Source organism: Anser brachyrhynchus, assembly GCF_964034855.1.
Source record: "Anser brachyrhynchus genome assembly, chromosome: Z".
Lineage (NCBI taxonomy): Eukaryota > Metazoa > Chordata > Aves > Anseriformes > Anatidae > Anser > Anser brachyrhynchus.
In genome coordinates this window covers 38,876,460-38,891,577 of record NC_137697.1, presented here as the reverse complement: position 1 = coordinate 38,891,577, position 15,118 = coordinate 38,876,460, and positions in this window count along the sequence as shown.

Genomic DNA, 15,118 nt, shown 5'->3' with positions numbered 1-15,118 from the left:
AGCACAACAAAATGAAGTGTCATGCAAAGACACGCGAAGGCAGCTGCAAAGAAAGCACAAACTCTGCCTGGTCCAAGTGGAGCAGGGACAGCTGTTGTGACTACACAGCTTCTCAACTCCAAACCAACCCATTCTGAGCTATTTTGGACCCTGTCACATTCAGAAACCCATGGTGGTCTTGTGGTGACACACAGGAGACTATCAAAGACATTCAAGGGCAGACATGGTGTGATGAGAGTGGCGGGCAAAGAGCAGAGCCACAGCATCGCCAAGGTCTGCACCCAGGGATTGTATGGCTGGGAGTTAAGGGGGCAGAAATGAACACAGCTGGAGCTAGAGAAGGCCCTAAATACTGCTATTACTGTGGAGAGGGAAACAGAAAAAATATGCCTCTTCTGATGTGAGGAAAGCTGCAGGAGCTGAGGTATAGCCCCAAGGGCTTTAAATCATGCAGAAAGTAAAGCAATAAGCAAAGCGGAAGGTGGTGTCAAGATATCACTTAAGTCATGAACTTTGGTGGCAAAGAAATGGTGGTGACGCCAGCAGTGGCCAAGGACAAGATGAGAAAAAAAGTGATATCATGAGGTCTCCGTGCAGATTATGTGACCTGTCAGTGTCCTTAGTCCAGTGGCAAGGAAACTGCACCATCCTAGTAGTCAAAGGCCAGAGGACACAAATTATTCGCAGTAATCTGGGCAGGAACATGCATGCAGTCTTCTCTTAATAGCAGCTCACTGGTTAATCTTGCAGATTATTAGAGGACCCAATAAGCTATGAGAAGATGCTAGTTAACCAGGTGTAAAAAAAAAAAAAAATAATAATAATACATCTTTTGAAATCTTTATGAGAAACTCCTCACCTTAAAAATACATGCACTTCAGTGCCATACGTTTCTCTAAAACAGCAATAATAATTTCAAGAGATTTAACTTCCTATAAAAACAAAGAAAAAAATAGTATTTACAGCATATAACTAAGGGAGTCACAAAGTAAACACATGGAGTTGCTAGGACTCAGAGACTTCCAGGTGCTCTGGGCAGGCCCAGAAACTCATTTTCGAGTGGGTGATGCTCAGACAAACATGTTGCCCCAGAAACAAGTTATACAGAATTATTATGAAGTGCTGGAGACTTGCCATACCGAATATGTAAAAACTGAAAAGGTGTATTTGCTCAAAGTTTGCATTTGCATATTTTCAAACTTAGGTAAAATTGTATGCCAGCAAGTATGTGTATGGGATTGAGATCACTGTCTGGAATAGGAGACTGAATGGTTGCTGGATTGGAAAATACAGATTTCTTTGTCCTACTTCCAGCTTTTCACATCATTCTTTCTCTAATAGTCTCTTTCCATCAAAATTCTGACAGAAAATTTTCCAAATATTTCAAGCCAAAATATGTTCGCAGGACTATTTTGCACAGCTCTAGCCAAAATGCACATTTCGCAGTGAAATTTTACACCTTTAAGTCCCTGGGCAATCATCTAACCATGAAGGAGTTAACGTCAGGCCTGTTTCTGTTTCTTAATTCCATTTCGGAGAAAAAGCTAATCCTTTAATTATATAGCATGTTCAACTGACAAAATGACTTTCCTATTGTTGAAAAGTACCTTGTTATACTGAAGGCTTTGCTAAAACTTGGCCACAGGGAAAAATTATAGATTTGTTATTGAGATGATTTTTTTATATTAAAATTCAAGGGAACATGCAATCCTCTTTAAAGGGGCTATTATGTGGCCATAGTGGTTTCCCACTACGCAGAGCCAACTTCCTGTCTTCCTGGAACTGTGAACCCTAATGGTAAGCAAGCCCTGCTCTCAGAGCTACAAAGGGGAGCTTTCAATTATGCGCAAGGAATTTAGCTTTTCATCCCTCCTGCACCTCTTAGAAAATGACTTCCTCCCTCCTGATAACCAGGTTACACTGGGCTTCCAACAGAGCAACACATCCCACTGAAGACAGCACGGAGCAAGCTGCAAAAGGCATTGCAAGCAATGAGCTGAAATCCTGACTCTGTAACAGCACTTCTGGGACAACCACGGCAAGCAGCAAAAATCCGATCGTGTGCAGCACTAAGCAATGGTGACAATTTCCAATCACCACTCCAGGGCTTCAGGAATAGCCGGCGGAAGTCGTAGGGCATTTTTTCATTCATTACAAAGGACTATAGATGACAACAACTGGTGACGTGAAATACTGTCTCCAGCAGAAATTGAAGTTACCTGCCGATCATTTCTTAATCCTGTATGCAGGGTAATCAGATCAGACCTTCCCTCTCCCAGAATCTCACTGAGTCCTGCTCTGTAATGTCATCCAACCATTTGAGCTTTATTATCCTCTTAAAGCTAAGAGCCCAGATCTGGGTGGAGCAGCACAAATATGTAAAGCATAACAAATATTTCTTCATGACTGGTCAGTTTTGTGAAAAGTAATGATGACTTTCCTACTGTGTGTGAGCAGATACTAAGTTTCCAGTCTGCTAGTTCTCATTCTATGTTCTAACTGGTGGAAAATTGATTAAAAATTAGCACTGGGTTAAGCTCCTACTGTCTAATCTTATTACATAAGGTTGATTGTGTTTCACACTAATAAGCTAAGAGGTTAGGACATTAATCTACTATAAATGAAATGCACCTATGAAATGTGATAGAAGCCACAATATGGAACTTGCTTTGCTGCACTGCAGCTGACTCACTAGCATCGCACACTGGGCTTGTTAATGACAAAGTTACAGCCCGTGTTATTTGGGCTTTGAAATTATTAATGCTTTTGAAATGTTCCTCCAAAAACTAGGGACACACCCCTGAGAATACCAATGAAGCCATTAAAAAATATACAACTTGCAACATTTTTGTGTTATTTGCAAGTTCACGACCTATCAGAGAGGCGTGTTTTGACTAATGACAGCAGAGGAGGGGGAATAAAGGTGACAGGACACAGTGAGCTGCAGGTGGTTTGGGGCTTGGTTTCTGGCAGCATGAATGTCTGACCACTACTGAGTTATATATCAGACCTGGTATTGAATTAGGTCTGAATTCATTAGTTACACACAGATGTGCACAGGAAAACACAGGCATTGCTTTCCCCTCCGATTCAAAGACAGCACCTTTTATTTCAAGCTTATTGGAATGAATAGATGATTGCCTCATGGGTAAAGATTGGAGGTAAACTGAGCAGGATCATTAGCATTCAGTTCTTTGCAGACTTGAGAACAATTTAAAAACTGGAATTAGCTCATCTAGGTTTTGCTTGGGACAGTGGTGCTGAGAGGCCAAATTAATGCTGGCAAAGCTCTTTGGATGACGATCACTCTGCAGGTGCACAATACTACTATTGATCCCATCCAAAATGATTTTAACTACAAATCTCTATAATAGCACTTTGAGAAATAATCATAGCATTTAAATGACAGGTGCAACGAAAAGAACAAAAATTCTAACTAAACCAAACAGGCAGCACTTACTGTTCTTAAGTTTCTGGTGCTGATTTACTCACTGGGAAGATTTTGCGTGTTACCAACACATCATTCACCTAAACAACCTGTGCCACCATCAAAAAAAAACAAAACAAAACAAAAAGAACAGTTTCTCCATTCTTGTAAATGATGCAGCTAGAGGCATATTGGACATGATTCAGATTGAATAAGGTCACATTACAACTAGAAATTAGAAAAGTTCTTGTTGTTCTAAAAAACAAGAATTCCCTGTGTGAATGTTCAGTACAGTCCTGAGAAATGGGCCAAAAATGAGTCTCCAGATGTCACAGCAGCCCATTGCATAACTTGGTCCACAGCAAACACCCAGAGCCAGAGCTCTGCCGAGGTCCTCTTCATTGTGCTCTGCGGAGAAAGGAGACCTTAAAGCTGATGCCTGATGGGTCTTTTCCATGCTTCTGATAAAGCAGATTTCCTCAGGAGCACTTAGCTTTCCACCATCTGCTTGCTATTTCGTGCAAGGCCAGGGAGAATAAAGGTGTTGTGGCAGAAGCTGGAGTCCGGTCTGAGACCATGTGCAGGGTGCCCAGGGAAGAGAGCTGTCCTGGGGAGACTGCTAGTGGGCCCAGAACAGAGGCAGCAAGAGAGGGCTCTACATTAGCAAAGGGTTTGAGTCGTCCCCTGCCTACGTGAGGGCTGGCTGGGGTTTGGGGCTGACTTGTCTTCCCTGCTGGTCCCAGCGGCCAGACCTACTGCTGGCAGTACAGCGCAGAACTACCCCTCTGCACTGGCACTCTCCAAAATAGCACTCAGGGCCATTTCTAGGATACATTCTGGTGGTCATCATCCACATCCATAAAAGGGATAAACCATAAAGAGAAACCAAGAGCTCACAGCCAGGGGTAAAAAATCCACTCTTTTGACATGTGCCTTAAAATCCAATCCAATAAAGCTCATACCAACGTTTTTTTTAGCACGCCAGTGGAGGGGGCACTGGGGTTCCAGCTGTTTTATGTGGTGTTCATTATATCTGCCTGCTACAGCCTTATTTTATTGCTCTGAAAACATGTAAACCTCTTCTTGGTACATAGGTAAGCAAACCCTGGACGATATTACCCAGGGTGAGGGGAAGGGAAGGGCTTAGTGGCTAACCCTAGCATGAAACTGACAGCCTGCGGTACAGAGCAAACAAGCTCAGTGGTCGGGGTCTGTCAGTCACATTCCTGGTGGACAATCAGCCCTTAAGATGTAATTCCCGTCCCGGAACAGCCCGCACTTATGCCGTTACGAGTCCATAAAACCCTGCGGATAAGGGCAGCAGCAGCTCGGCGCTCCGCGGCGCCCAGCGTTAGGGCAAGCGCCTCCTGCCACCTAGCGGGATCCCCGCACCTCCCGGCTGCCGGCAGACCGCCGGTTTTTGCTCTGAATTCACCACGGCTCCTTCCCCTTAAAAAGGCACGTCGGTCGTCGAGGGGCCTCTCCTTCCAGCGGCAGTGCCGGACCCCTGCGGGCGGCGCTCCCCAGGCAGGCAGCAGGGGCTTTGCCATCACCAAATAATTTCTAACATCGCCAGTGGTGCCTGGGTTGAGGCCCTAATCCCAGACAATAACATGTACAAGAGATACGCAGCCCACGCGGGGATGTGTAAGCGCAGCAGGCAAGGCTCATGGACAGATTCATTCATGCTCCTGTCCCCAGGAGGTCCCCAATTCAAACTGAGCTAGCTGTGTAACTTCAAAATCTGCATGCCAGCTTGAATGCACCTGCTCTTTTCCCATGTACTGCCAAACCTGATCGACAGTTCACAAGTAGAGAAAACCTGGACCCGGTTTCAGCAGGCACCTAGATGGGTTTCTGGGGAGGAACCCAAGCTCATTGCTCACACTCAGCAGCAAAAGCTAAAAAGCTCGAGAGAGGAGCTGGGAGCTAGGTTTCCTGCTAGTTAACAGGAGCATTAGCTCCAGGGCCTCTGCAATCTTCCTGACACATTTCCAGACCTACATGCGTATCCACCATGGTGGAAGATGTGTCAGGGCCTCCTCCCTTCTAGACGAGAAGGTGGTGACAAGGAGGATTTAAACCCGTCCAACACCGCCTGCGGAAGGCAGAGCCTCTGCAGAAAGGGTGTGCTCATCTGCAATTGTAATGGCCAGCTGTAATTCACTGCTGCATTTAATTAGAGTGCCAGCTGAGTCCTGGCATGTCAAGCACACGGGTGTTTGAACTGAGATAACCAGGCGGCGGGGTGAGGGGCTGGCAGCGGGCACTGAGGCTGCGTGCCTGGGAGGGAGAAGAGGGCGATGTTTGGCCGTGTAGGATGGGGCACAACCAGAAGTCTGAGCCAGCGCCAAGGGGCTCAGGAAGGAACTAGAGCTATGCAGGCGAGGAGACTGAGCACATGGATTAGGGGCAGCCCATGGGCTAGCTGGGGCAGGGGCTGGGACCAGGGCAGGGTTCGGCTGGGCAAGAAGGCAGAGGTGGGCGTGAGGATAAAAGAGGACTAAGGAAAACTGAGCATACATTGAACTCATGGGCAGGGTGAGGAAAGGCTCCTCCTTCCCACGGCGGCAGGTAAGCACCCTAGCAGACCCTTCTCCTGCCAGCAGAGCAGGGAGCTGTGGCACCCACAGCCGCCACGCACCTCCTGCACCCACAAACCTGCTGGTCAGAGGGAGTGGGGACAGAGATGGTGCGAAGCTGAGGGGAGGCTCACAGCTGCAGAGGCAGGAGGGTGTGGATGCTGGCTTCACAGCCCAGAGGATAACCCCGTGTCTTCTCGTCCCACAGCTCCTCTTCTCTCAGCTGGATTTCATCGTCCTCCCACATGGGGTCCACATGGGGGAGGACAACCTGAGGCTGCCAGCGGTTGCTTTGTTGGCACGGCGGGGAGGGGTTTTCAAACACTTAGGGGAGTAGGCCTTTCAACCAGAAGGAGTTTTTTGCTTCAAACGGAGTTCCGTGGTCTGCTGTTAGTCTCCACAAGTGGCCCCAAAGGTAAAGACCTGTTTCTTAACACTTTAAGTATGTGCTATTTGGAGGAGATATGAAGCAAGCAAAGAGTGAAGCTAGTCTTGATTTAGTCTTCAGTAATACCCAGGAGCTTATTCACCTCAGGGCAGGATTTGTGCCATTGACTAGCAGCAGCTGATACAGTTGGGTTCGACATTCAGGAAGGGACTAGAAAAGGAACATTATTGTATAAAGGAGGGACTTCATTAAAAGGATGAGGTTATTTGCACAGGGCTGGTAGCTTAAAGGGTGTAAAAACCCCAAAAGTGTTATAGAGCTGCAATATGGCTACTGAGTCCCGTGAAATGTATGCACTAGTAAATAAGAAAAGAAGCCAGAAAGGCAAGAGAAGTATCAATATAACCAAACAGCAGTGGGTTTTTTTGACACAAAGAGAAAGTCTCCAGAATTCAGAAATTTGACACAGGTCCAGTCAATAAACAAGAACATAAATTGGAGCAAGATCTAGGAGGGAAAAGGATTAAGCTGGATTTTGCAAAGCAAATAGCATAAAGTTTAAAAACAAACACCACCAGATCACCTAGGTGTATCTGAACTGGGGAACTTGTGAAAGAAATGGGAGACGAGTGATGATTAGACAGGCTATAAAGAGTAATTAAGGGAGATAAAGATATTGATGAGAAGCTGTGCAATTTCCTTGTATTAATCTTCACTGCTAAAGATATTGGCACAGTATCTCAGCAATAACCATGAAGTGTCAGCACAGACAGGAGTCAGAAGAAAATTTACAACGGAAGTGAATTTATCATGTAAACACCCCTAGATGACATATATCTGAGGTTTATGAACATCAGCAATAAAGCAGTTAAACAGGTAACAAAAACAACAGTTACTGCCCAAAAGGCTGGAGAGTACATAATGTATCAGTATCTAGGCCATAAATAACGAAGTAACTTAATCCTAGTCATAAACATTTGCGTTATATCAGTACTAGCACAGACGAGATGGTTTGCTTCCTTCTCTGTGCATTTAAAAGCCCGCGTCTGGATTTCTTCTCAATGCTACCTGATTTATGGGTGTGACGCGATGACCTTACGGAGGCTGAGTGTTCCTGGAGCCCCTCACCCAACCCAGGGCACTGGTGGAGGCTCAATCTTTGAGTCTCCTCTTCATCCTCCTGAAGGAAAACAAAGGGCATTTCAGCTTAAAATTATCAGAGATCGCAAACTTGTGGAGGACTGTCCTCTGCACCTTTGGATTCCATCATTTTTGTACTAAGATCTTCCCACCCTCCCACCACTCTCAACTCTTCTGTAAGCTCTAGCAATTTTATTTTTTATTTACTTAGTCTTTTACTTTCCTTTTATATATGTGTGTGTATATATATACATATATATGTATATATATATATATAAATCTCCATTTTCCTCTTTCTGCCGTTCTGTCTTCCCTGCCAGCCCATGCAAAAAAAAAAAAAAAAAAAAAAAAAAAGACCTAAAACATAGGGAGATCCCTGTTTATTTTAATACGCTTGAGGCTATAGATTTTAAAACCTGGATATTAGCATTATAATGCATACCCTGGAATTGTATGCTACCGAAGAGTTCTGAGATTAATAAAACTTTCAGTCATAAATTTGTATCATAACAGATTCAGTTTTCTGACAGTTTATACAAAAATAACACTGTAATCTTTTCCCTTCACATGTTTTGAGGTTTTAAATTCAAAGTAATTCCTTTTTCATTGTGAAAGAAAAGGATTCATGCCTCTCTTTCCATTGGACTAAGAAATGGCTTAAAGAAAATAGATTTCAAATGTAAAGCACAGCAGCCTGGGTTCCTGCAACCGAATTTTACTCTTTTTCCATCTATAGTCAACAGACAACATTTTTCCTTCTTCTCATGCAAATCTGTAGTCTATCTAGTATTGACAGATGACAAACTCAGATGTGAAGTTCCTCACTTGGTGAGTGAGTCTCACCCAAATCCCCTAGCTCAGTTTTTGATGGTATTAAATTGAAGTTCAGTTAGAGCAGGAAATGTTTCCATAGCTAAGACCATTTTTTTCCCCTCTGCAAAGTCTGGTACAGTAATAAATAGATAATTGATAAAACGTCCTGCTCCCAGTGTCCTTGCCTGGATTCACTAAGCGCTCCAGCTCACACACGATTCATGCAACAGTTTGTGGCGTGTTGTTCGCCCTTCTCTGTGCTCTGCTGCAGGACCTTCCTCAGGACAATGCTCCGCATCGGGCCCTCAGACTTGCTATCACCAAACCTCGCCCCAGACCCCAGCCCAGCTGAAGTACTGCATGTCCACCCAGCCTTGCAGTCTCCCCGCTCCCTCCATGTCATGGGTTGTCCGTGAAGCTGCACGCACGTCCTAACACTGCTGCCGGGGGGCTCATTCAAAACAAATCCTCCTGGTCTGACATTTCCAAGTGTTTCGGAGGCGGTTCTCATTTGCACTATGGCTCAGTGCTGCGAGCTGTGCTAATGGGTTTATCTGCGTGGGCCTCCTGCATCCTCTGGGAGGCTCTCGGCTGGGCAGCAGCCGGCAGCGGCAGTGGGAGGCAGGCAGCAGGCTGAAGCGCCTCACCCTCTGCCTTTCTTCCCAGCACAACCAAATGGGAGGGCCCGGGCACAGCTCAGTCCTTCCAGCGCGTGCCAGGGCTGCGAGTTCACTGGGCTTGCTTTCTGCTTCCCTGCAGCCACATTTCGGAGGAGCCATCCTCCTCTGGTAGCCGGCACTGAAACCCGTGACTCGGTTCTGCAGGCTTTGGGGGAATTTGTCATCACACCCACGTAAAATCCCAAAATGTCAGAGGAACAAAAGGACGCAAACAGGGAGCGCGTTCTCATGCCTCCGTTCCAAGCATGCAGTTCCCATTCACAGCTCTGGATCTGAAAGCTCCCTGGCAAGCGTCCCTTTCACATTTTACACCCACTGATTGTGGGTGTGGGCGTGTGTGTGTGTGTTACTGCTAATACCCAGCGAGAGCCCATTTTTGTTGGATGAGAGAAGTCTGCTGAACTGATATTTTGGAAGCCAGCGTGTGATGCTAGCCAAACGCTAACATTATTTTTCCTCACCCACGTACTGCTGGGAGCCGGAGAGCGAGGCAGCTGCCTGCTGCTGCTGTCACGCCGCCAGGCTGGCACCGCGATGCTCGCAGCCTGCCCTCTGCCCCGACCGGATCGCAGGCAGCAACAAGCACGCACAATTCATGTTGATGTCTCAAGAGCAAATTGAGCCCGACAGTGTCGAGGCCTTCAGCAAAACTTCCTCGCAGCCCTTGGTTTGTTTGCTGAATTAGGCTTAGATTTTCATCTGGAAAAAAAAGGTGCATCATCTTAGCATGGAATCTGTAGGAGACATTCCTGTGCTTGTTTCAGGGTAAAGGTTTTCATCAAAAATTGGAATAATATCACCAGGTGACTCCAGTGTGCTGACCTGTCTCCTGACAAACTAAATTTTGAATATATTTTTCTTTTCTACTTTTAGTTCAGTCAGGTGTATTCTGAGTTGTCAAGGTCATGCAAGACTTAGTGTTCTTGCTGCAGTAATGTTATTGACGTGAGTGGTTTACGCAGAGCATCTGCAGCTTCCAGCTACTGTTTTCTCTCCTTCTTACGTAACAAAATGTTTGAATAACAAACAAGCTAAGCTATTTTCCCCACAGTTATGGATGCATGTGGCTCACCTGGTGTTTGTATTCCTGATACGGTTTCTGCTGCCGTTTTGCTTCTGGTCAGGATATTTCCAGAAATTAGACAACAGGAAGCAATTTAGCTTGGTTTGTCCCAAGAGCTCAAAGATCGGAGCACAGTTTTTTAAAGGCTTTAAAAAGAGAATTTCTACGTATCAATCATGCTGACATCTCTTTCTAGCAGAGAGTTTTAATAGTCCATAAGGTTTCAATTTGTTGTTAATTTTTTTTAAAATCCTTCTTTAGAAAACAAATTTAGTTAATTTGGAAATAGCTGTGGGTAGTACTAAGTAACATTTCCAAGAGAACATCTTACCTAAGACGACCAGCTGAAAATGTGAACAGAAGAATAAATTATTTCAATCTTCAGTTCCTTGGTTGTGCATTTTAGAAAGCAGAAACACATAATCCCCAACTGCTGTCACTGATAAATGGGGTATGAAACAGCTGGACAACATATTTTGGGACAGATTTTTCTGCACACTTTTGCAGCCATGGGCCAAGCTCTGAGCAGACACGGTCAACCAGAGCCTCCACTTGTATAAATCAGACCGGTTCCAGTCAAATCAGCAAAGCTGTCCCATGACACCCAAGAAAAGATCTGGTACATCACAAGCATATATTTCAAGTGTGAGGTTGTTCTGTGCTTTGACGGAGAAGAGCATCTTTAATAATAATAATGATAATAATAATAACAATAATAGTAATAGTAATAATAATAATAATATTGTAGAAACGGATAGAAACATCTTGAAAAAGCTCAGGTTTAAGCATCTCTCCTCCAGGCTGGACTTCCACAGCGTGCGCCTGCCCCATGTAAGCGGGACGGAGGCAGCCGTGTCAGTGCTGCTTCCGCAGAAGCCTCCTGGGGCCACTTTGCTGCCTCTGCGTGATGGATTACGAGGAAGGGGCTAGCTGTTCCCTGCAGCACTGTCCCATAGCTACAGCAACGCAACTGTGATGGCTTTCAAAGGGCTACTTCAGGTTTACACAAGCTTAGAGTGGGAGGGAGGGGAAGAGTCAAATAATGGCTCATTTTATTTGAATATATATTTTTAAATTCTCTTTCAAATAAGCAATTTCTGTACTAAGGGACTGAGTTATTGAGTCTTGCTGCACAAAGAGGTACATAAGGCCTGCGGGTTGGGAGGGGCAGGTCAGCACAGGAGATCCCCACGCAGACCTGAACATGAGGTCTCTGCTTCCTCCCTGCTGGCCGCAGCCAGGAGCCAAAGGAGCACGGAGCAACCCCAGGGGCCGCCAGATTCATTTCCAGGGATTTAGAAATCAAGGTGAAATCTAAAAAACATGTTTCTTGGTCCAAGCACCAAATGTTTTTTCATTGTTTTCCTTTTGCAAAATCAGTTTTTAAGCCATTTTAACATTTACATTTAGATACTGTGATCTATCATATTCTCAAGCTCTTGGAAAGGCTTCTGTTGGTTTTGCTAAGGTTTGCCTTTATTAACTCATCTGTAAAGAAAAACTGGGGGCAAAAAGAAAGCAGAGGCAGAAACTGAAAATTTTTACTTTTTTTTTTTCTTGCAAATTTGTATTTAGAAAAATAAAAATAAAATAAGGGATACTTTTTTTTCCTTTCCTAATCTAAGGTTAGGCACAGAGCTCTAGTTGGAAATGGCAACACCAATCCCAGGGTTCCCACTCAGGTGGTGCATACACTTCAAAATCCTTCTCTAGACAACAGGATGCCAAGGGAACTCATCCTTTGGTTAAAACTGGATGTTTTGACTAGACTGTGATGAATATATGTATGAATGACATTGTGAGAAATGAAAACTAGTAATGGCATAGGGTTGGAAGAGGCTATTTGCCTACCTGCACTATTCCTCTGCCCCTCACATGTTTAGCAGAGCACATTTTCCTTTGACAAGTTCTGCACAAGTTTGCAGGAGAGCTGTTGTCTTCTCCCAGCATAGATGAAGTATGCATCCTCACGTGTCCCATATCTCAGATCAATGCAATAATCTGGGGTAAGTTACCTGCTTGATCTTCCTATCCCTAGGACAACAGCTGCACCCTTGGAGTCCAGCTAACTGGAGAGCCTTGATATTCACACAGTGTGGGCTTTTAGGTGGATGTGAATGCCACATCCAGACTAAGTGAGGGAGACGATAAAAGCAGTCTTACAGACCTCAGACACACGGAAGTTATAGTTACTCCCTGTTTTATAATAATATTTGTATTTACAGGAGGAACAGAAGGCCTGAGCATCTGTGTGATTTACTGACTATTGACCTGTTAAATATCTGTTGCTAGGACATGCAGCAATTGTGATCTTTACACAATGAAATGCCCTTGTTCTAAAAGCTGGGGGAAAAAAAAATCACCTTTGTATTTTTTAAAGTACAAGTAATGCCATAGTTTCCAAATCTACTTAACCACCTAAGCAATATTCTTTAACTTGAGAATCCAATTCATTTTCCACTTTAATAGGTACATGCAGAGAAAATCTGAGACATAGCAGCAGGCATTGCATTTGTAGCTAATTAAGGAAAACTGGATTGAGCCCAGATGTGGATTATGCAAAGTGATTACTGGTGTTCTTTAGAAGCTGATAATTTTGAAAGCATTTCCTTGTGTTTGTTCACTTTTTCCAGTATACCAAGATAAAAAAGTTTCTAAAGCGAGGAAAATAGGCTTCCACGGAGTAAAACTGTCAATGGCAATTATTTCCATCATTTCAAATTGATGTGTTTGGTAGTTAACAAATGGGTTGCAGCCATTCTTTTAATCAAAACTTGCCATTTAGTTGTAATCCAAAGTAAGTGCAGCAAATAGTTTTCAAGCACAAAGTGCTAATAAATGTAGAGCTCGGCACTCACTCCAATTCCCACTGGAACAATCTGTGACATACTGGTATCTCATTTTTGTTGGGCAAAAACAGACAACATAATAAGTGCTAATTGTTAAAGGTAAGACTGTGCTATGTTTAATTCCACTGAGCAGCTGAAGTGAATGAAGCTATTTGTGGAGGACAAAGCTGCTCTGCTTGGGGAACAGAGGCAGAATCAGGCTTCCTAGAGGCAAGAGAATGTTAGAACTGTGTCAAGATCTTTAAAACAACATCAGGCAATACAAAGGATAGAATATGCAAATAAGCAACAAATAGTTTTTAATCTCCTTTTGAAACAAAATTTATTTTAAGATTTTTTGATAGGTTATCAAATTGCCATCAGAATACTGGGGGGAAACTGCCAAAAAACATTAAGCAGCCTGAAGAGGTATTTATGCTGATTTTGTGGTGGGAAACTTGCCTGAGTGCTTGATTTTACAAAGCTGAGAAGTGGTTTGGCAGTATCCATAGCAGCTTCTGCTTTCTCTATTTTTTTTCCACTATTTTTTTAAATGTCTACTGATTTTGTTGTTAAATACTAACAATTCAGTATAACTCAGCTTTACAATTATGTAAGACACTTTCCAAACTAAAATATTGCCATTCTGCAATGCAATCATTATAAATTAATATGATTTTTAAACACAATGTGCCCCTCCTGTGTCTTTGTAATCAGTTATTGAATTATTCTTCTCTATTTGTTATAATTATGTTGACAAATATTGCAGCATAAGTATAAAATAAATTTTGGTGGTGAAACAGAACAGATGGAATTTTCCACTTCCACTCTGCCTTGGTTGAACTGAATTGGACTCTCTTACATTTTCTGTTTCTCTTCCTAAAAATATTTAAGACGATTACTGTCACACAAACAAAAGAAACATTTCTCACTCTGCAACTTTCTCAGGCTACTGTCCCTGGTAGCAGAGCCCAGATGTGCACCCACAGTTCTCACTCATCAGCCCTGTTCAGCCCCCAAAAGACTTCCCTGCAGCACACCGTAACGTGCCCACTTATGTCATGGTAAGCAGACATGCACCCGGTAGATGCCCAGTGCAGAGCCAGCCCTACGAGAAGGCAGCATGAAGAGGAGTGAGATGTCAGAGAAGATGCCATAAGTGAGTAGATATACCTGCACAACCCATCGCAGTGGGGACACTGTTGCCCAAGAGGTCTCTGACTAGAAGTGTGTGCAACCAAGGAAAGAGGCTAAAGAGGATGCAGACAAATGGTGAGTGCAGGGCAGGAATAATTTGCTAGAGGTCTCAATGTCCAAGAAGCACAACTGCTGTCTGCTTCTTGGAGGCACCAGGGAAAAAGATGGTCTTGAAAGAAAACAAGGATGTTTTGGGGGTGTTTCCCACAATTTCTTCTTGAATAAGAGAGTGGCATCAGAAGAGAAACCACGAAGGCACTTGTTGGTCACTTAGGAAAAGCGGTGAAGTCCTAGTCATCCAGGAAATTTTCAGCTAGTCTGGACAAGACAATTGTGTGGTAGGACTGGATCTTGGGGAAGAAGGTTGTTGGATGATGGTAACAACTTCCTTTAGTGTTTTTATTAAGAGGAACAACAGCAGACATGAATAATGAAAGTTGCACACTACAGACATTTGTTATGATTCAGAGCAAAGTCATGCTTCATTAGAAGATTTGTTAGCAACGGGGACATTATCATGTCATCTGAAGCTCAAACAAAGGCATGTTAAAAAAAAAAAAAGGTAATGACAGGATAATAGATCATTTTCACACACAGGACTGACCTATGCTTAATCAAAGTGAGTGCGGATGGAAGCACTGGAACCTTAATAAGCTGTATTTCATTTGTGAGCATAACTATTGCCCTGACTGTGCTGGTGTCACAAAACTGTACATACAAAATATTCATCATTAGAGAAAGCAGAGAAACTATACACTGTATTCAGAAGTCTGATACGGAGCTATTACCTTAAACACAGACATATGCTGTTTTTCCATGTACCCACGAACCATCTGTTCGGTTCTTTGCTTAAATTTTGGCCTTGGGAGAAAACAGCTTTTATTTTCTCAGTTAAATACTCCCAAACATAGATGTATGGGGGAGAATATGATGCTGTCTATGAGTACAAAACCAAGAAATCAACCCATCTTTAATGATAATATTTTATTCTAGCTGTATT